The following is a 23,336-nucleotide window of genomic DNA, read 5'->3' on the forward strand; positions in this document are numbered from 1 at the left end:
AGCCTGGGAGTGGGCTAGTCACTTTAACCTTGGGAGGGTGTCCAGGCTCATTTCCTTCAGTGCCACCCTTGGAGATCTGACACTGATCTCCTACACTGGGGAGAATATCTGTTTTTATTTTTTTATTTTTTTGAGACAGAGTCTCACTCCGTTGCCCAGGCTGGAGTGCAGCGGCACAGTCCTGGCTCTTTGCAACTTCCACCTCCAGGGTTCAAGCAATTCTCCTGCCTCAGCCTCCTGAGTAGCTGGGACTACAGGCATGTGCCACTACGCCTGGCTATTTTTTTGTTTTGTTTTGTTTTTGAGACAGAGTCTTGCTCTGACACCCAGGCTGGAGCGCAGTGGCATGATCTCAGCTCATTGCAACCTCCGCCTCCTGGGTTCAAGTGATCTTCCCACCTCAGCCTCCTGAGTAGCTGGAATTACAGGTGAGCACCACCACACCTGGCTGATTTTTATATTTTTAGTAGAGACAGCGTTTCACCATGTTGGCCAGGTTGATCTCAAACTCGTGACCTCAAGTAATCTGCCCGCCTCGGCCTCAGAAAGTGGTGGGATTACAGACATGAGCCACGGCGCTCAGCCCACAGTTTGGCTTTCACTCTGCTCCATGTCTTCTGTATCCCAGAACCCTGACAAGAGAGGGCTCTGGGATATAGAAGACATGAAGCAGAGCATCAAAGCACCTCTCTGATGCTTTCAAAGCCCCAATGTGGTTCTGCCATTGTGCTTTTCCATCTGCCCTGAGCCTGGTGTCCCCCTGGTAGGGGCAGCCTCTCTTGCCAGGGTTCTGGGACACAGAAGACATGGGACAGAGCCAAAGCCAAACTGTGAAGGGCACGTAATATGGGCAAGAAACAAACTTTTGTATTTGAAAACCACTGACACTGAGGGGTTATTATTGTACTGGATCTCTATTTGTTGCTCTACCAAATGATCATAAAGTTAGTGGATTAAAACAACACTTATTTACTACTTTACTGTTCTAGAGGTCAGAAGTCCAAAATGGGTATCACTAGGCCCAAATCCAGGTGGCAGCAGGATTCCTCGCTCTGGGAGTTCTAGGACCCATTTCGTTGCCTTTTCCAACTTCCAGAGGCTGCCTGCATTCCCAGTGTGACTTCCTTTTTCCCTCTTCAAAGACAATAACTTGGTGTCTTCAAATCTTTCTGACTCTGACCCCTCTTCTGCCTCTCTTTCATTTTTTTTTTTTTTTTTTTTTTTTTTTTGAGACAAAATCTTGCTCTGTCAGCCAGGCTGGAGTGCAGTGGTGCCATCTCAGCTCACTGCAGCCTCCGCCTCCCGGGTTCAAGTGATTCTCTCGACTCAGCCTCCCAAGCAGCTGGGACTACAGGCAAGTGCCACCACGCCTAGCTAATTTTTGTATTTTTAGTAGAGACGGGGTTTCACCATATTGGCCAGACTGGTCTCCAACTCCTGACCTCGTGATCCACCCGCCTTGGCCTCCCAGAGTGCTGGGATTACAAATATGAGCCACTGCGCCCAGCCTCTCTCTTTCACCTTTAAGAATCACATGAGCCGGGCGCGGTGGCTCAAGCCTGTAATCCCAGCACTTTGGGAGGCCGAGACGGGCGGATCACGAGGTCAGGAGATCGAGACCATCCTGGCTAACACGGTGAAACCCCGTCTCTACTAAAAAATACAAAAAACTAGCCGGGCGAGGTGGCGGGCGCCTGTAGTCCCAGCTACTCGGGAGGCTGAGGCAGGAGAAGCGTAGACCCGGGAGGCGGAGCTTGTAGTGAGCTGAGATCTGGCCACTGCACTCCAGCCTGGGCGACAGAGTGAGACTCTGTCTCAAAAAAAAAAAAAAAAAAAAAAAGAATCACATGATTCATTGCGCTCTTCAATCTGCCCAGATAATCTCCCCATCTCAATATCCTTAACTTGGCTGGGAGAGGTGGCTAACCCCTGTAATCCCAGCACTGTGGGAGGCTGAGGCGGGCAGATCACCTGAGGTCAGGAGTTCAAGACCAGCCTGGTCAACATGGCAAAACCCCTCCTCTACTAAAAATACAAAAATTAGCAGGGCAAGGTGGCACATGCCTGTAATCCTAGCTACTCGGGAGGCTGAGACAGGAGAATTGCTTGAGCCTAGGGTGTGGAGGTTGCAGTGAGCTGCGATCATGCCATTGCACTCCAGCCTGGGCGACAGAGCAAGCCTTGGTCTCAAAAAAGATCCTTAACTTAATCACATCTGCAAAGTCTTTTTTGCCATGTGAGATAACATATTCTCAGGTCTGGGAAATGGAATGTAGCCATCTTTGGGAGTCTATTATTCTGCCTGTTACAATTATCACAGCAAAATTTATTCTATGCTAACTAATATACTATTTATAAAATTTATATTCATGTAAATGTATATATAATTTATAAAATCACATGTTAACATTGCATGCTATAAAGGATACACATAAAAGGATATAAAAGGATACACATAAAACAGAATAACATACTGCCAGCTCAAAAATATATATATATGGCCAGGTCCATTGGCTCACACCTATAATCTCAGCACTTTTTGGAGGCCAAGACAGGAGGATCATTTGAGTTCAGGAGTTGGAGACTAACCTGGTCAATACATCAAGGCCCCATCTCTACAAAAAATAAACTAGCGGCCGGGCGCGGTGGCTCAAGCCTGTAATCCCAGCACTTTGGGAGGCCGAGACGGGCGGATCACGAGGTCAGGAGATCGAGACCATCCTGGCTAACACAATGAAACCCCGTCTCCACTAAAAATACAAAAAAATTAGCCGGGCGTGGTGGCGGCGCCTGTAGTCCCAGCCACTCGGGAGGCTGAGGCAGGAGAATGGCGGGAACCCGGGAGGCGGAGCTTGCAGTGAGCCGAGATCGCGCCACTGCACTCCAGCCTGGGCGACAGAGCGAGACTCCGCCTCAAAAAAAAAAAAAAAAAAAAAAAAAAAAAAAAAAAAAAAATAAACTAGCCTGGTGTGGTGGCACGTGCCTGCAGTCCTAACTACTCAAGAGGCTGAGGTGGGAGGATCACTTGAGCCCAGGAGTTCAAGGTTGCAGTGAGCTATTATCTTGCCACTCTAACCAGCCTGAGTGACACAGCAAGACCCTGTCTCTAAAACATAGATTAATTAATTAATTAATTAAAAATTGGAAAATATAAAGATAGAAAAATAATATGCAATTACTAAAAGAAAGCTGGGCCGGGCGCGGTGGCTCAAGCCTGTAATCCCAGCACATTGGGAGGCCGAGACGGGCGGATCACGAGGTCAGGAGATCGAGACTATCCTGGCTAACACGGTGAAACCCCGTCTCTACTAAAAAATACAAAAAACTAGCCGGGCGAGGTGGCGGGCGTCTGTGGTCCCAGCTACTCGGGAGGCTGAGGCAGGAGAATGGCATAAACCCGGAAGGCGGAGCTTGCAGTGAGCTGAGATCCGGCCACTGCACTCCAGCCCCAGCGACAGAGCCAGACTCCTTCTCAAAAAAAAAAAAAAAAAAAAGAAAGAAAGAAAAGAAAGCTGGGATAACTACACTAGTATATTAAAACAACTTTAGGGCCGGGCGCGGTGGCTCACGCCTGTAATCCCAGCATTTTCGGAGGCTGAGACGGGCGGATCACGAGGTCAGGAGATCGAGACCATCCTGGCTAACACGGTGAAACCCCGTCTCTACTAAAATACAAAAAAAATTAGCTGGGTGTGGCGGCGGGTGCCTGTAATACCAGCTACTCCGGAGGCTGAGGCAGGAGAATGGTGTGAACCCGGGAGGTGGAGCTTGCAGTGAGTGGAGATCACGCCACTGCACTCCAGCCTGGGCGACAGATTGAGACTCTGTCTCAAAAAAACAAAAAAACAAAAAACAAACCAAAAAAAAACAACTTTAGGCCAGGCGCAGTGGCTTACGCCTGTAATCCCAGCACTTTGGGAGGCCAAGGCAGGTAGATCATTTGAGATCAGGAGTTCAAGACCAGCCTGGCCAACATGGTGAAATCCCATTTCTACTAAAAATACAAAAATTAGGTGGGTGGTAGTGGTGAATGCCTGTAATCCCAGCTACTCGGGAGGCTGTGGCAGGAGAATCGCTTGAGTCTGGAAGGCAGAGGTGGCAGTGAGCCGAGATTGCACCACTGCACTCCAGCCTGCTGGGTGACAGAGTGAGACCTTGTCTCAAAAAAAAAAAAAAAAAAAAAAAAAAAAAAAAATACCACTCTGGGCAAAAAGCATAACTAGAAAGAAAGAGAGTTTACGAAAGTGATTTTAAAAATATATAGCTGGATGTGGTGGTGTGCACCCGTAGTACTGGCCTGGGCCTAACATAGGGAGACCCTGTCGGAAAGAAGAGAAGGGGAAGAAGGGGAGGGAAAATAAAGGAAAAGAAATAGGAAGGAAAAGAAAAATAAAAGGAAAAAGGAAGGAGAAGAAAGAAAGAAGGGTGGGAGGGAAGGAAGAAAAAAAAATGTGTATAATTACCTAACCAGAATCCAGGTAAAGAAAAAAATATATATATAGTAATTTGTTTACTCCTAAAAATAAAGTCAATAAGCAACAAACCGTGTGTGTGTGTGTGTGTGTGTGTGTGTGTATAAAATCAACAGAACCACACAGAAAACAAATCACAAACGTAACTGTAGATCTGATGGCACATGCAAGGCAAAAAAGTTAGCAAAGCAGTAAAAGATAGGAAGAATATGATGAACAAATTTGACCTAGTGGACAAATAAGGTAGCACTGCACCCAACAAAGGCAGAAAAGCACGCACAGAACATCTTCCTAAAAATTAATTAAATGCAGCCGGGCGAGGTGGCTCACGCTTGTAATCCCAGTGCTTTGGGAGGCCGAGGCAGGTGGATCACAAGGTCAGGAGTTCGCGACCAGTCTGGCCGACATAGTGAAACCCCGTTTCTAACTAAAAATACAAAAAGCCAGGTGTGGTGGTGTGCGCCTGTAGTCCCAACTACTCAGGCGGCTGAGGTAGGAGAATGGCGTGAACCCGGAAGGGGGAGGTTGCAGTGAGCCGAGGTCGCGCCACTGCCCCAGCCTGGGTAACAGAGCATAAAAAAAGAAGAAGAAGAAGAAGAAAAAGAAAGATAGAAAATATTGTCTGTCAAAGTTGGAGGACACAACTAGTAATTCTTAGAGAGGAATTTATGACCTCAAATGCGCGTTAGAAAATAAGACAAGCTGACGAACTGAACTCCATCTTAAAAAGTCACAAGTGAGCGGTCCTGAGGCCCAAGGGGCTGCCTGGCTCCCCAACCGCCAACTTTTGCTCCCCACACAGCTCCAGGCAACAAGAAAGAAAAAATAAAACGCTGCCAAAACCACAGTGTCAGCATAACTTGAAAGCAGAGAAGGTCCAAACTTCAAGATAACTGTAAATAAAAAGAAAGCGACAAAATCCCCGCACGCCATCGTGCGCTGTCGCCTCTCCCAGGCACGAGGCTTTGTGCCAAGAAAAGTTGGGGAAGGAGGGGAGACAGGAGTGGCCGGGCTGGGGTTGGTCGAGAGCCACCATCAGAAAGACGGCGACATTCTAAAATCTGAAAATACCAAGAAGACGTCCTGGGAAGTCAGAGCTCAGACCTCAGGGAAGGGGCTCACAAGTGTGTGCGATAGGAAGGGAGGTTGTTAAAGTCCATTGATTCCGCCGGAGCGGTTTAAAAAAAGGTCGGGGGCGGGTGCTAAAACGGGCCAGAAGCATCCGTGGGCATTAAGTGAAGTGGGAAAATGCAGAAGGGAGAAATTGAGGGTCCTACAAGACAAAAGAGAACCACGCAATGGGAGAACACAAAACCCTACCCACCCCCACACCAAAACAAACAAATAAAAAGCTTCTAAAGCATCTGAACTTTGCTATATTGACCTTACAGTGTGCTATTGAGCTAGGTATCTTGAAAACCATCCAATACCACAAAAACGAATAGAAAGAAGATGAATAGATCCGTACAGAGCTGATATTTTAAAAAATCTGAAAACAAAATTCAACACACATCAACTAAGAAAAATTGCCCTGGAAAAAAAACAACCATGTTTCCAAAGAAACAAAATATTTACAAAAAAATGATCATATCTTAGGTCACAAAGAAATCATCAGTACATTAAAAAAAGTAGAAATATACAAATATTCTCTGAGCACAGTGTAATAAAATGAGACATCATTATTATTATTTTTTTTGAGACAGAGTCTGTCTGTCGCCAGGCTGGAGTGCAGTGGTGTAATCTCGGCTTACTGCAACATCTGCCTCCAGGATTCAAGCAATCCTCCTGCCTCAGCCTCCTGAATAGCTGGGACTACAGGTGGGCGCCACCACACCCAGCTACCTTTTTTGTATTTTTAGTAGAGATGGGGTTTCACCATGTAGGTCAGGATGGTCTCGATGTCTTGACCTCGTGATCCATCTGCCTCAGCCTCCCAAAGTACTGGCTTTACAGGCATGAGAGCCACCATACCCAGCGAAAATGAGACATTATTAACAAAGACAAACACAGCCTGGCACAGTGGCTCACACCTGCAATCCCAGCACTTTGAGATGCCAAGGTGGGAGAGTTGCTTGAACCCAGAAGTTCAAGACCAGCCTAGGCAACATAGAGAGACCCTGTCTCTATGAAACAAAACACACACACACACACACACACACACACACACACACACACACCCCAAAAAACCTAGCTGGGCATGCTGGATCGCTTGAGCCTCAGAGGCAGAGGTTGCAGTGAGCCATGTTTGGTACACTGCACTCCAGCCTGGGCAACAGAGCAAGAATCTGTCTCAAAAAAAAAAAAAAAAAAAAAGACAAACCACTAGTTACCTTGTTTCGGGGGGAAAAAAGGAGAAAGACAAATATAACAAATACATGACAAAGGGGAGGGAACCATAGGAACAAGACATTTAAAATAATTTTAATACCAATTCCCAGAATAGTGGTGTAAGGAGCTCAGCAGATCCATTCCCCAACAAAACAACCATTTAACTAGAAAAATTTATTTATTTATTTACTTTTGAGACGGAGTCTCACTCTCTTGCCCAGGCTGAAATGCAGTGGTGTGATCTCTGCTCACTACAACCTCTGCCTGCCAGGTTTAAACAATCCTCCTGCCTCAGCCTCCTGAGTAGCTGGGACTACAGGTGCGCACCACCATGCCCGGCTAATTTTTTGTATTTTTAGTAGAGACAGCGTTTCACCATACTGGCCAGGCTGGTCTCGAACTCCTGACCTCGTGATCCACCCGCCTCGGCCTCCCAAAGTGCTGGGATCACAGGTGTGAGCCACCGTGCCCAGCCTGAAAGATTTATTTTAAGAACCCAATCATTTCAAATCTGTAAATTATCCTAAAGGCACATACAGCAAATGGGGAAGCATATTCGCTGACTGAACATAGACAAAAACATAAACTCACTGAAGTGCAGTAGCCAGTCTGCAGGCCACACACATACCTACTAGTAAAGAGGAAAATCTGAAACTTAAGCACGAACTTTGACCAATAAGTGGTTTATGGTCACTTTGACCATAAGTGATTTATGCTGACCAGGGGTGACCCCTAGAGAGCCAAGCTAAAATATGTGTGTGTGTGTATGTGTGTGTGTGTATATATATATATATATATTTTTTTTTTTTTTTTTTGACACAGGGTATTGCTATGTCACCCAGGCTGGAGTGCAATGACATGATTATAGCTCTCTGCTACCTTGAACTCTTGGGCTTAAGCTATCCTCCTGCTTCAACCTCGAAAGTGCTGGGATTACAAGCACGAGCCACCAGGCCCAGTAGCTAGATTTTTTTAAAAGAAAAAAAAAAATCAGAAAACAGACATTCTAGGCTAAACACTGCAAGGAAAATACACTTCACAAAGTTAATTCAGCCAAGTCACTAAACAAAAAAAGAAATGGCCAACCAAATAGTAACAACATTGACTCCTAAGAGAGGACTGGCATCCTACAATGTATTATCTAAAATGTACATTTTGGCCAGGCACAGTGGCTCACGCCTGTAATCCCAGCACTTTGAGAGGCCAAGGAAGGCAGATCACCTAAGGTCAGGAGTTTGAGACCAGCCTGGGCAATATGTGAAACCCTGTCTCTACTAAAAATACAACAATTAGCTGAGCGTAGTGGTGCACGCCTGTAATCCCAGTTACTTGGGAGGCTGAGGCAAGAGAATCCCTTGACCCCGGGAGGCAGAGGTTGCAGTGAGCCAAGATCATGCCACAGCACTCCAGCCTGGGCGACAGACGGACTCTGTCTCAAAAAACAAACAAACAAAAAAGTACATTGTAATAAAAACATTAGGTTCATATAAGTATATATTTTTAAATGCACTCCCATATTTATTGCAGTACTATTCACAATAGCCAAAATATTGGATCAGTCTAAGTGCCTATCAGTGGATAAATGGGTAAAGAAAATGTGGTATATACACACAGTGGAATATTGTTCAGCCATAAAAGGAACAAAATTCTGTCATTCTCAGCAATGTGGATGAAACTGGATAAAAGTACATTTTATTGATTGATTGATTGATTGATTGATTGAGAGGGGGTCTCATTCTGTTGCCCAGGCTGGAGTGCAATGGTACCATCCTGGCTCACTGCAACCTCCACCTTCCAGGTTCAAGCGATTCTTCTGCCTCAGCCTCCCAAGTATCTGGGATTATGGGCATGTGCCACCACGCCCGGCTAATTTTTTTGTATTTTTACTAGAGACGGGGTTTCACCATGTTGGCCAGGCTGGTCTCGAACTCCTGACCTCAGGTGATCTGCCTGCCTTGGCCTCCCAAAGTGCTGGAATTACAGGCATGTGCCACTGCACTCGGCCTAAAAGTACATTTTTTCAACAGAAATTATGACATGCAAGCAACAAGGAAAGTCTGGTCCATCCACAGGAAAAGAAAAAGCAGCCATAGACATTGCTTTTGAACAGTCCCAGATATTGGACTTAGCACACAATGCCTTCACAGCAGCCGTTATAAATATGTTCAAAAGTGACAAGAGGAAATAAGTAAACAAATAAATAGATTATTCTAAGAGTTGCATAATTTTAGTTCTTACATTTCAGGCCTATGATCTATTTTGAGATTGGTTCGGTTGTGTTTTTTGCATAGTGTGAGGTAGGTGGCTAACTTCATTCTTTTGCCTGTGGATATCCAGTTGTTCTACTATTCTTTTCCCATTAAAAAGTCTTGGCACCCTTACAGAAAATCAGCTAACCAGAAATGTATAGTTTTATTTCTGGACTGTCAATTCTATTCTATTCATCTATTTGTCTATCATGCCAGTAGCACATAGTCTTGAGGTTTCGTTGGTGTTGCTGTTGTTTTTGTGCTTCCTCTTTCTTCGGTCTTGGTTGTGTGCGGTGTGTCTGTGCTTGCTGTGTTCGTTTTGTTTCTGTTGTTTTCTTGTGCGCGTGCTTTTGTTTTCTCTGTGGCGTCTTTTGTTGGGTTCTTTGCCTGTCGTCGAATTATTGTAGTTTTGTAGTATGTTTAAAATCGGAGGCCAGGTGTGGTGGCTCATGCTGGTAATTCCAGCATTTTCGGAGGCTGAGGTGGGCACTTGAGGTCAGGCATTTGAGCCTGGCCAATGTGACGAAATCCCATCTCTACCAAAAAAACAAAAATCAACTGGATGTGGTGGCAGGTGACTGTAATACCCGCTTCTTGGGAGGCTGAGGCAGGAGAATCTCTTGAACCCAGGAGGCGGAGGCTGCAGTGAATGGAGATCATGCCACTGCACTCCAGCCTGGGCGACAGAGTGAGACTCCATCTCAAGAAAGAAAAAATTTAAAAAATAAATAAATAAATAAACAAATAAATAAAATAGGGAAATGTGAAGGCTGTCAGACTGAAGACCCTGATGATGTTACAATTCAAATCAAAGGCCTCTGCTAGCAGAATTGTCTCTTGCTTGGAGGAGGTCAGTTTTTTTCTTTTTTTTCTTTGAGACGGAGTCTCGCTCTGTTGCCAGGCTGGAGTGCAGCGGTGTGATCTTGGCTCACTGCAACCTCCGACTCCCAGGTTCAAGCGATTCTCCTGCCTCAACATCCGGAGTGTCTGGGATTACAGGCAAGTGCCACCACGCCCAGCTAATTTTTGTATTTTTTTAGTAGAGACAGGGTTTCACCATGTTGGCCAGGATGGTCTCGATCTCCTGACCTCGTGATCCACTCGCCTTGGCCTCCCAAAGTGCTGGGATTACAGGCGTGAGCCACCGTGCCCGGCCAAGGTCAGTCTTTTGTTCTATTCAGAACCTCAACTGATTGAACAGGGTCCTCCAACATTATGGAAGGCAATCTGCTTTACTCAAAGTTGACCAATTTAAATGTCACTCTTATTCAAAAACGCCATCACCAAAGCATCCAGAATAATGTTTGACCACAAATGTGGGCACTGTGGCCCAGCCAAATAAACACATAAAATGAATCATCAAAATAACTTATGATTTTCACCACTGAATAATATTCTATTGTATGGATATACCACAGTTTTATTATCCATTCTTCTATTGAAGGACATTTTGGTTGCTTCCTGTTTGGGGAGAGTGTGAAAAAGCTATTATACGTATTTGTGCAGGGGTTTAGAGGTAGACGTAAGTTTTCAACTCAATTAGATAAATACCTACAAATTTTCAACTCAATTGGGTAAATATCTACGACCTAGCAATGGCTGGATCACATGGTTATAATCTATTTCACTTCGTATCAAACTGCCAAACCATCTTGCAAAGTGATTGTACAGTTTCGCATTTTCACCAGCAATGAGTGAAGGTTGCTGTTGCTCCACATCCTCATCAGCTCTTGGTGTTGTCAGTATTTTGCATGTTAACTGCTTTGATAGATGTGCAGTGATACCTGACTGTTGCTTTAATTTGCAACTCTCTAATGGCATATGACATTGAGTATCTTTTTGTATGCTTTCTCATTTTTATTTCATATTTCTCCAAATATTTCTCTACCTTCCTCTCTCTCTTCTTACCTTCTGTTACTCCAACAGCCAACAGCCAACAACCATGTAAGTGAGCCTCCTGGGAAGGGGATTCTCCAGCCCCACACAAGCCCCACACAAGAAGACGGTAGCCCTGGCCAGAGACAAAAAGCAAACAGCCTGGAAGATTGATCCTGTGTGCAGAATATTGTCCTCTGTGTCTCCTTGGATGATACGGGAACTGTTGATAACACCCAGCCCAGGGGTTTACCTGAAGGCCGAACCAGGTGACGTCAGGCAGATAAAACTCTTGTTTTGTAAACTTGGGAAACTTCTCATTCATACTCTTACTGTTGTGTGGAGTGAAAACATATGAAGATGTGAATTTGGAAGAGCTGGAGGATCATGTAGACGAATTTAATGAGGAGGATGAACATGCCATTGAAATGTACAGACAGTAGAGACTGGCTGAGTGGAAAGCAACTAACCTGAATAATGAATTTGCAGAAGTTTTGGTGATCTCAGGAAAGGATTATGTTCAAGAAGTTACCTACTGACTGGGCACAGTGGCTTACACCTGTAATCCTAGCATTTTAGGAGGCTGAGGCAGGTGGATCACCTGAGGTCAGGAGTTCGAGACTACCCTGGCCAACATGGCAAAACTCCGTCTCTACTAAAAATACAAAAATTAGCCGGGCGTGGTGGCCCATGACCATAAGCCCAGCTACTCGGGAGGCTGAGGCAGAAGAATCACTTGAATCTGGGAGATGGAGGTTGTGGTGAGCTGAGATCACACCATTGCACTGCAGCCTGGGCAAGAAGAGCGAAACTCCGTCTCAAAACAAACAGACAGACAAAAAAAATTAGCCGGGCGTGGTGGTGCTCGCCTGTAATCCTAGCTACTGGGGAGGCTGAGGCATGAAAATTGCTTGAACCTGGGAGGCGGAGGTTGCAGTGAGCCAAGATTGCACTACTGCACTCCAGCCTGGGCAGTGGACCGTACTAAGTCCAAAAAAAAAAAAAAAAAATTCCATTCTGTAATAAAAGGAATCTAGACTCTTTGGAGAAATAGTTCATTTCAGGGCTGGGGCAGAGATAATACAAGATGAGTCTGGAACATCACGTAGTGACAGAAAGTAAGGAAGTACTCACAAAGTCATGGGGACACTTCAAAAGGACACAAGAGTCAACTCGAAGGAGCTCCCAAGGGCCAAATCTGGGATAATTTGAGCAACAAAATAAGTAATGATAGCAATAAATTATTACCCATAGAATAAAATAACTATCCATGAGTTTATACTGATATATGTAAATAACAGAGAGAAGAGACAACTCCTCTGTGCAGTAGAACTCTAATAAATAAATGTAGGAGAAGTGATGGAAATAGAAAATCACCATTAGACAAACACCACAGTCATCATTGTTGCAGGCGCCAATCATTCATTGGTGGATGCTAAAATTAGTGAGTGAAAGTATGATGCAAAAGAAGATATTTGTGTACACTCAAGGTGCACCTCACAACGTTTACTAATCACAAAGGGTGCTATGGTTTGAATGTTTATGTTTCTGTCCCCTCCAAACTTCATGTTGAAACTAATTGCCAATGTGATAGTATCAAGATGTGGGGCCTTTTTTTTTTTTTTTTTTTTTTTTGGAGAAAGGGTCTTGCTCTGTCATCCAGGCTGGAGTGAAGTGGAGCAGCAATCTCGGCGCACTGCAGCCTCCGCCTCCCGGGCTCAAGAGATCCTCCCATCTCAGCCTCCCAAGTAGTTGGGACCACAGGCACCTACCACCATGCACGGCTAATGGGATAAACCTCTTATAAAAGAGGCTTCGTGCATTGTTCTGCCGCTTTTTTGCCCTTCTGGTCCTCTGCTATGTGAGAACACAGCGTTTGTCCCCTTTGGAGGATGCAGCAACAAGGTGCCATCTTAGAGGCAGAGAGCAGCCCTCACCAAAAACCAAACATGCCCGCCGGCACCTTGATCGTGGACTTCCAGCCTCCAGAACTATGACAAATAAGTTTTTATTGTTTATAAATGACCCAATCTTGGGTAGTTTGTTATAGCAGCAGAAACAGACTAAAATAAAGGGGGAAAGAGTAAATCGACAGTGCAGAAGCCTGGGAGACACCACATGATCAAAGTTAGTATCACCAGTATCATAAGGCACGTCAACATCATGTGCACATACTAGGAGGCTCTGAGAAGGGCACAATTCACTGCTCTGGGATTCTTGCCAAAAATGAATAACTTCAGACGACACATTACAAGCATCACATAAACACAAAATAATTGAGGGATGTTCCACAAAATAATTGGCTGGTACTCTTCAAAAGTGACAAATTCGGCCGGGCGCGGTGGCTCAAGCCTGTAATCCCAGCACTTTGGGAGGCCGAGACGGGCGGATCACGAGGTCAGGAGATCGAGACCATCCTGGTTAACATGGCGAAACCCCGTCTCTACTAAAAAATACAAAAAATTAGCCGGGCGCGGTGGTGGGCGCCTGTAGTCCCAGCTACTCGGGAGACTGAGGCAGGAGAATGGCGTGAACCTGGGAGGCGGAGCTTGCAGTGAGCTGAGATCCGGCCACTGCACTCCAGCCCGGGCGACAGAGCGAGACTCTGTTTCAAAACAAACAAACAAAAAAAAACAAAAGTGACAAATTCATGGAAGAAGAAGAAACCAGAGGCTGGGTGCAGGGGCTCACGCCTCTAATCCCAGGATTTTGGGAGGGCGAGGCAGGCGGATCGCTTGAACCCAGGAGTTTGAGACCAGCCTGGGCAACATGGCGAAACCTCATCTCTACAAAAAATACAAAAATTAGCCGAGCATGGTGGCGCGTGCCTGCAGTCCCAGCACTTTGGGAGGCCAAGGCAGGCGGATCACGAGGTTAGGAGTTCAAGACCAGCCTGACCAACATGGTGAAACCTCGTCTCTACCAAAAATACAAAAATTAGCCAGGCGTGGTGGCGCGCGCCTGTAATCCCAGATACTCAGGAAGCCGAGGTAGGAGAATTGCTTGAACCCGGGAGGCAGAGGTTGCAGTGAGCCGAGATCACGCCATTGCACTCCAGCCTGGGCGACAGAGCGAGACACTGTCTCAAAAAAGAAAGAAAAAAAGAAACAAACAAACAAAAATAAGTCAGAAGGAGCCAAATCTGGACTATGAGGCAGATGCCTAATGATTTCCTATTGAAACTCTCACAAAATTGACCTTCTTTGGTGAGAGGAATGATCAGGAGCATTGTCACGGTGGAGGACTCTCTGGTGAAGCTTTCCTGGGTGTTTTTCTGAGAAAGCTTTTGCTACACCAAACACTCTCAAAATAAGCAGACGTTGCCATTCTTTGGCTGCCCAGAAAGTCAACAAGCAGAATGTTTTGAGCATCCCCATAAACTGATGCCATTGCCTTTGCTCTTGACTGGTCTGCTTTTGAGTTGACTGAACCACTTCCACCTCTTGGAAGCCATTGCTTTAATTGTGCCTCGCCTTCGGTATCCTACTGCGAAAGCCATGTTTCATCTGTTACAATTCTTCCAAGAAATGTTTCAGGATCTTGATCCTGCTTGTTTTAAAATTTCCATGGAAAGCTCTGCTCTTGTCTCCAACTGATTTGGATGCAATGGTTTTGGCATCCATTGAGTGGAAAGTTTGCTTCACTTAAATTTTTCAGTCAGAATTGTATAAGCTGAACTAATGAAGGTGGCTTAGTGTTGGCTATCATTTCTGCTGTTAATCATTTAGTCCTCTTCAATCAGGGTACCAATAAGATTGTTTTCCTCACAAATTGTTGTGGGTGATCTGTTGCTGCACACTTCATCTTCAACATCATCTTATCCCTTCTTAAAACAAGTTGCCTATTTGTAAACTGCTGATTTCTTTGGAGCATTGTCTCCATAAACTTTTCATAAAGCATCAGTGATCTCTTCATCCTTCCACCAATGCTTCACTATCAATTTCGTGTTTGTTCTTGCTTCAATTTTAGCATAATTCATGTTTCTTTCATAGGGACTATTTTAAAACTGATATCTTATCCTTCTTAGTGTCTCAAACTAGATTCTGTTAAGACATTTAACATTTTTTTCTATTTTTTTGTATTTCTCTCTCTCTTTTTTTTTTTGAGACTGAGTCTTGCTCTGTCGCCAGGCTGGAGTACAGTGGCGCAATCTCGGCTCATTGCAACTTCCACCTTCTGAGTTCAAGCGAATGTCCTGCCTCAGCCTCCTGAGTAGCTGAGACCACAGATGCGTGCCACCACGCCCAGCTAATTTTTGTATTTTTAGTAGAGACGGGGTTTCACCATGTTGGCCAGGATGGTCTTGATCTATTGATCTCGTGATCTACTCACCTTGGCCTACGAAAATGCTGGGATTACAGGCGTGAGCCACCATGCCCGGCCTTTTTTTTTTTTGCGATGGAGTCTCACTGTGTTGCCCAGGTTGGAGTGCAGTAGTGCAATCTCGACTCACTGTAGCCTGGTCGACAAGAGTGAGAGTCCATCACAAAAAACAAAAAACAAAACCAAACAACAAAGTGCATGATGAGGGTTTGGCAGGGTTAGGGAGGCAGGCTGGAAGCAGATCATGCAGAAATCCAAATGTCCCCTTAGAAAGGTCCTTGTCAGATTAGCAAGCCCACTCTGGTCACTGAGCATCTGTCCCAGCCTCCTCCCAGCTGGCTGCCTGGACCACAGAGGCTGGAACAGTTGAAAACAAAAAACAAAAAACAAAAAACAACAACAACAAAAAACATGAGTTCCAGATATTCCTTCCACAATTTCTTTTATTTTTTATTTTTTTTCAAGACAAGAGTTTCACTCTTGTTGCCCAGGCTGAAGTGCAATGGCACAATCTCAGCTCACAACTTCTGCCTCCCATGTTCAAGCGATTCTCCTGCCTCAGCTTCCTAAGTAGCTGGGATTACAGGCGTGAGCCACCATATCCAGTTAATGTTTGTATTTTTAGTAGAGATGGGGTTTCACCATGTTGGTCAGGCTGGTCTTAAACTCCAGATCTCAGGTGATCCACCCACCTTGGCCCCCCAAACTGCTGGGATTACAGGCATGAGCCACTGCATCCGACCCAGATTCATAAACACAGATGGAAAAATCCTAAGCAAATTATTAGCAAAATGAATCTGGTAATATATAGGAAGAGAACGCACTGTGCCCAAGTTGGATTTATTCTAAAAATGCAAGGTTAGAGATGAGAAAATTGATTAATCTGATTTCCCCCCTTAACAGATTACGGGAGAAAATTGAACAATCTCAAGGATTGCAGAGAGTACATCTTGCCATGTGCAGTGAACTAGACCCCACAAGTACATATCACACCATGTAGTAAGGGACTTGAGGCAAGGAGCAGCAGGAGAGGCAGTGGCTGTGCAGAAAGTCTTTTGGTCCAGTTGTTGAGACAGCATCTAGAGTTTGGGAGCCTTATCTGGAATGTGTCAGCTTTGCACTAAATAAATAAAAATTACCCTACACTTTGTGGTTTAAATGAAAAAAAAAAAAACCCAATTTATTATCTCACAGTTTCTGTAGATGAGGAATGTGGGAGCATTAACTTGGAAGTTCTGCCTCACAGTCTCTCATGAAGTTTGCAGTCAAGATGCTGGCCAGGGCTACCGTCTTCTGAGGGTTTGTGTGGGGCTGCAGGATTGCCTTCCCAGGCAGCTCTCTTACATGGCTGTGGGCTGGGAGGCCTTAGTTCCTCACCATGTGAACCTGTCCACAGGGCTGCTGAGTGTCTCATGACAGCTAGCTTCCCCCAGAGCAAGAGATCCAAGAGACAGTGCAGACAGGAAGCCAAAGTGTGTTTGTGCCACCTCTCCTAGGTCTCTCACCACCACCTTCATTCGTTCTATTCTTTAGAAGTGAGTCACTAAGTCCAGTTTACATTCGGGGGAGGGGAGCGAGCCTCCATGTCTTGAAAAGAGGAGTATCAGGCCAGGTGCAGTGGCTCACATCTTTAATCCCAATACTTTGGGAGGCCAAGGTGGGCAGATCACAAGGTCAGGAGTTCAAGACCAGCCTGACCAACATGGTGAAACCCCATCTTACTAAAAATACAAAAATTAGCCAGGTGTGGTGGCCCACACCTGTAATCCTAGCTACTCAGGAGGCTGAGGCAGGAGAATCACTAGAATCCGGGAGGCGGAGGTTGCAGTGAGCCAAGATCACGCCACTGCACTCCAGCCTGGGTGACAGAGCGAGACTCTGTCAAAGAAAAGAAAAGAAAAGAAAAGAAAAGAAAAGAAAGGAAAAGAAAGAGAGAGAAAGGAAGGAAGGAAGGAAGGAAGGGGCATCTAGAATGCATGGACATTCCTAAAACCACCTCACCTGGGAGACTCAAGGCCTGGTTGAAACATCCATCCACCTACTTAGTGCCTGTACTGGAAGAAGAGGAAATCAGATAGCCAGAGGATTGTTTCACTTTCAATTCAGCTACAAAACTCCTTGGCCATTCATGTTTCCTGGCAATCGCACTGCAGATGTCTAGAAACTTCACATTTCCACTTTTTTTTCTTACAAAAATGTCATTCAGAATCACAATTCCACTTTCTGAGGTAACTAATCACACCCTCTCCTCTCTCTGCAAAGCTCCAACATGCCTTCTTTCCCTTTTTCTTTTTTTGCTTTGAGACAGGGTTTCACTGTCACCGAGGCTGTTTAGTGCGGTGGCTCGATCTCTGCTCACTGCAACCTCTGCCTCCTGGGCTCAAGCCATCCTCCCACCTCAGCCTCCTGAATAACTTGAACCACAGGTGCATGCCACCAAACCCAGCTGATTTTTTGTAGATACAGGGTTTCACCATGTTGCCCCGGCTGGTCTTGAACTCCTGGGCTTAAGCAGTCTACCCCCCTTGGCCTCCCAAAATGCTGGGATTACAGGTGTGAGCCACTGCGCTCAGCCCCTTTTCCTTTTTCTTCTCCTCTATCTTACCTGAATCTGCACCTGTAAACACTTTCTCTGCCTCCTCTCCTACTAGAATGGAACAGCCATCTTTCTCCTCTTTTCTTTTTTATTTTTATTTTTTTATACAGACGGGGTCTCGCTATATTGGCCAGGCTGGTCTCAAACTCCTGGGATCAAGTGATCCTCCTGCCTCAGCCTCCCAAAGTGCTAGAATTATAGGCGTGAGCCACCACGCCCAACCTCTGTCTTCCTTTCAAAGCTTCTGGGTCCTCCTCACCTGCTCACCTCCCCTCCCTTCTTGATTTCTCAAAGTCATCACTTCTCTATGTGCTTCCTGGTTTATTTTTTGTCTTTAATATTCTGTAAGCTTCATAAGGGAAGGGAGGTTTTTCTATTTCATTTGCTAATACATTTACAACACTTAGAAGAAGACCTGGTTCAAGGTGGACACTGGATAAATACTTGGGTGAATAATTGAGTGAATGAATGTGAAGAGGAAACCCCACCCATTCTAGCTGGAAGGAAAAATGAGGAGGCAGGAGGAGCAAGTGTGAGCAGTAGGAGGAAAGGTGTGTGCCCTGAATCTCCTGCACTAGGCAAAAGTCTCATGAGGGCAGGTGTCTTTTTTGCTCACCCTGGAATCCCAGCACCCAGCCCTACACCTGGCACATAACAGGTAACTGTGTGCTGATTGTCCAGGTGCCAGCTGATTGCCCAACTTGCACCTTAGCGCCCCAGCCCCTTTCCTTATACTAGTCTTGGGTGATCCATGCTGCCCGCGGATCTGTCCCCGCCTGCCCCTCTATCCTACTTCCCTTTCTCAGATGCTCAGGACAGCCTGAGTTGAGTCCTAATGTGGCCTCACTGCCCAGCTGCCCGTGCCCCTGCAGAGGGATGACAGACATCAACCTCCTGTCCCTGCTCTGCCCTCTGAGGACACCCAGACTCGAGACAACTGCCTAGGGTGGCAGCCTGCCAAGGGGCCCGAGGTGGCTGTTCCCTGGCTTTGCACAGAAACTGTTGGAAATGACAGCCCAGAGATACTGCTTCGATAGTAGGAAGAAGTCACCACAGGCCCTCACTGGAGAGCCGGCCTGGGCAGCAGAGCGAGACTTCCGTCTCAAAAAAAACAAAAACAAAAACAAAAACACCAAAGTGCATGATGAGGGCCAGGCACAGTGGCTCACGCCTGTAGTCCCAGCACTTTGGGAGGCTGAGGCGGGTGGATCACCTGAGGTCAGGAGTTCGAGACCAGCCTGGTCAACATATGAAATCCCATCTCTACTAAAAATACAAAAATTAACTGAGCATGGTGGCAGGTGCCTGTAATCCCAGCTACTCAGGAGGCTGAGGCAGGAGAATTGCTTATACTCGGGAGGTGGAAGTTGCAGTGAGTTGAGATCATGCCATTGCACTCTAGCCTGGTCAACAAGAGTAAGACTCCATCTCAAAAATAAATAAATAAATAAACAAACAAACAAAGTGCATGATGAGGATTTGGCAGGGTTAGGGAGGCAGGCTGGAAGCAGATCATGCAGAAATCCAAATGTCCCCTTAGAAAGGCCCTTGTCAGATTAGCAAGCCCACGCTGGTCACTGAGCATCTGTCCCAGCCTCCTCCCAGCTGGCTGCCTGGACCACAAAGGCTGGAACGGTAAAAATAAATAAATAAATAAATAAACAAACAAACATGAGTTGCAGATATTCCTTCTGGTTTTGTTTGTTTGTTTGTTTTAGACTCAGTTTCACTCTTGTCTCCCAGGCTGGAGTGCTGTGGTGGGATCTCGGCTCACCGCAACCTCTGCCTCCTGGGTTCAAGTGATTTTCCTGCCTCAGCCTCCCAAGTAGCTGGGATTACAGGCATGTGCCACCACGGGTGGCTAATTTTTTATTTTTAGTAAAGACAGGGTTTCTTCATGTTGGTCAGGCTGGTCTTGAACTCCCGACTTCAGGTGATCCGCCCCCTTGGCCTCCCAAAGTGCTGGGATTATAGGTGAGAGCCACCGTGCCCAGCCTCCTTCCACAGTTTCAATCATGTGAGACTTACATTTGGAAACAAGTAGAGTCGAGGGAGACAGGTAACAGCCCCCGGGCACTCCTTCTGCTGGTGTGGGTCCAGCAGGGATAGTGAGACTGGGCCTAATGCACTGTGGAGCTTTCCAGATTCTGGGATTGCAGTTAGTGTCTCAGTTGAGCAGCTGAGTATGCATGGCCTGTGACATGCCACTCCAAGTAGATCTGCCAGGGACCCTTCCCAGGAAATTATTTATAACAATTCCAGCAGAGATGGCTTCTCATCTTCCTTGAAGCTGCTGGACTCTGAGTCCCTGGTTCTGCCAGAGCTCATCACTCTAGACCTTTCAGGCCTAACACAATTCACTTATCCAATCATTCAGTCATCCATCATCCACTTAGCCAATCCAATCTTTTTTTTTTTTTTTTTTTTTTTTTTTTTTTGAGACGGAGTCTTGCTCTGTCGCCCAGGCTGGAGTGCAGTGGCCAGATCTCCGCTCACTGCAAGCTCCGCCTCCCGGGTTCACGCCATTCTCCTGCCTCAGCCTCCCGAGTAGCTGGGACTACAGGCGACTGCCACCTCGCCCGGCTAGTTTTTTGTATTTTTTAGTAGAGAGGGGGTTTCACCGTGTTAGCCAGGATGGTCTTGATCTCCTGACCTCGTGATCCGCCCGTCTCGGCCTCCCAAAGTGCTGGGATTACAGGCTTGAGCCACCGCGCCCGGCCTCCAATCTTTTTTTTTTGAGACAGAGTCTAACTCTGTCGGCCAGGGGCTGGAGTGCAGTGGCACTATCTTGGCTCACTGCAACCTCGACTTCCCGGGTTCAAGCGATTCTTCTGCCTCAGCCTCCTGAGTAGCTGGGATTACAGGCGCGTATCACCATACCTGGCTAATTTTTGTATTTCTAGTAGAGATGGGGTTTCATCATGTTGGCCAGGCTGCTCTTGAACTCCTGACCTCACTCAGGTGATCCACCTGCCTTGGCCTCCCAAAGTGCTAGGATTACAGGCGTGAGCCACAGCGCTCAGCCCAATCATTTGTTGACTCACTTCTTCAACACTCCCTGAGTTCTTATTCTGTAGCAGGCCCTGGCTCTGGGGCCGAGAACAGGGAGTCAAATTAGATTAGGGCTGTGAAACAAGCCACTCTCAAACCTGGAGGCTTATGACAATAACAATCATTTATTTTACCATTACGCAATTTGGGCAAGGCCTGGTTGAGACAGCTCTTCTTGTGCCTCCAGCTTCATCCTTGGAGCTGGAGGACCCTTCAAAGATGGTGCACTCCAATGGCTGGCAAGTTGATGCTGGCTAGAGCTATTTATTTGTTTATTTAAATTCCCCCAGCCAATTGGATGGTAAGGCTAGAGCTTTTTATTCCCTACTTTTTTCATTTTTAAACTTTATCTCCCCTTAGGGGTACACTGTTCCTGGAGGTACTGCAATGCTAGGTCGATGTGTGGAGTGGGTGGGGCAAGCTCCTATTCTATCTCTTAGTTCCAAAAATCTATTTAATATAGATTGTGTCCTCAAGTAGAGGACATATCAGATATTAAACTGATAAAAACAGATACTACTACACTTGATCTTACCCAAAAGTCTGAGAATGGAGCTTTGATTCTCCTCTACATGGACCTCCCCACAGGACTGCGTGGGCTTCCTCACAGCATGGTGGCTGAATTCCAAGAGAGGAAAACAGAGCTGCCAGTTCTGTCTTAAAGGGTAAGTCCAGAATTGGGCACAGCATCATTTCCACCATATTCTACTGGTTCAAAGCAAGTCATCGGCCAAGTCTAGAATTAAGGGGGTGGAGAAGTAAACCCCACTTTTCCATGAGGGAAAGGATAAGGAATTTATGAGCATTTGTAATCCACAAACCTAACTAGGAGTGCAGTTTCATGCTGCTTGGATTGAGGAATTGACTGATTGGTTGGATAACTGACTGTTTGAGTTTGATTGACACAAACTAAGGATTATTTCTCATTATATCTCTTTCTGCATGGTGGGCCTTTTCTGGAGTAACTAACACTGCAGAAAAGTGGCCTCGTCCCACTTTCTGTCACTCACTCCTCCCAAGAAGTAGAGAAGAGACTTTTCTTGGTGAAGTTGTTAGAAGCAACTAGGTATGGGACCCAAAGTGAGATAGGAGGCAGGTCTCGATTCTGGAGGTGGGGCTGGGACACCAGACCAAATTGAGGACTTGCTGAAACAGAGATGGGGGTGGAGGCAGCTTTCCATAAGACACACCCACCAGTGTGCCATGTCAGTTTACCATTGCCATGGCAACACCTGGAAGTTACTGCCCCTTTCTGTGTTAATGACCAAATGACTCAAGAATTTACCACCCTATTTCTAGAAATTTCTGCATAATCTGCTCTCTAATTTGCATATAATTAAAAGTGGCTATAAATATGACTGCAGAACTGCCTCTGTGCTGCTACTCAGGGTAGCCCTGGTCTGCAAGGAGCAGTACATCTGCTGCTGCTGTGCACTGCCACTTCAATAAAAATGGCTAACAGCACTGGCTCACAGTGGAATTCTTTCCTGGACAAAGCCAAAAACCCTCCCAGCCTAAGCCCCAATTTGGGAGCTTGCCTACCCTACATCAAAAGGAGGAGAAACCTTTGGGAGCAGAGTGGGTAAGTCTGTGCAACTCTGGGATGGGTACGGGGACATCAAATGGCATTTTCTCAACAACTCTATTGGTTACAGAAGTAACATTTTTATCTCTATCCTATGTGTCTGTTTTTCAGATGGTACTAAACTTGGGCAGGGAAGGACAGGGTATTACGTTGCATGCCCTGTAAAAACGCTTGGTCTAAATCTGTCACATACTTGGCACTTAAAACACGTTAAGTGTTAACTAAAAGAATGTTGACATCAGGTGTGACAGGTTTTCTGCTCTAAGGAGATTCTTCAAGCGGTCACTACGTCAACAGACACAGATGTTTCCCTTTCTTCATATGATGAAGATCAGGGATCCAAACTTATTCGAAAAGCTAAAGAGGCACTATTCGTACCCGTTGGAATAGTAGGTTTTGCAGCACTTGTTACATATGGATTATACACATTGAAGAGCAGGGGAAATACTCAAATGTCCCTTCATCTGGCTTTGCTGCAGGAGCAACGACTGTTGGTAAGGGCTGTTCCGTGTATCGGGAATTCTGGGCAAAACCTAAGTCTTAGAAGAAGAGATGCCCGGCCGGGTGCGGTGGCTCAAGCCTGTAATCCCAGCACTTTGGGAGGCCGAGACGGGCGGATCACGAGGTCAGGAGATCGAGACCATCCTGGCTAACACGGTGAAACCCCGTCTCTACTAAAAATACAAAAAACTAGCCGGGCGAGGTGGCGGGCGCCTGTAGTCCCAGCTACTCGGGAGGCTGAGGCAGGAGAATGGCGTAAACCCAGGAGGTGGAGCTTGCAGTGAGCTGAGATCTGGCCACTGCACTCCAGCCTGGGCGACAGAACGAGACTCCGCCTCAAAAAAAATAAATAAATA

General features: G+C 46.0%; 1 protein-coding gene, 1 non-coding gene and 1 pseudogene across 6 annotated transcripts in view; 2 read left to right on the forward strand and 1 right to left on the reverse strand.

The window, feature by feature from the left end:
* FAU (FAU ubiquitin like and ribosomal protein S30 fusion) overlaps nucleotides 1-23,336 on the forward strand; it is a 231,467-nt gene that overhangs the window by 181,282 nt on the left and 26,849 nt on the right. The window lies entirely within an intron of this gene.
* On the forward strand, nucleotides 18,852-23,023 carry LOC126936405 (HIG1 domain family member 1A, mitochondrial-like; annotated as a pseudogene).
* On the reverse strand, nucleotides 21,252-21,449 carry LOC126936758 (U2 spliceosomal RNA). Its single transcript, XR_007719564.1, has one exon. It is a non-coding gene; the product is annotated as a U2 spliceosomal RNA (small nuclear RNA).

This window comes from Macaca thibetana, chromosome 14 (assembly GCF_024542745.1).
Source record: "Macaca thibetana thibetana isolate TM-01 chromosome 14, ASM2454274v1, whole genome shotgun sequence".
In the NCBI taxonomy this organism is placed as follows: Eukaryota; Metazoa; Chordata; class Mammalia; order Primates; family Cercopithecidae; genus Macaca; species Macaca thibetana.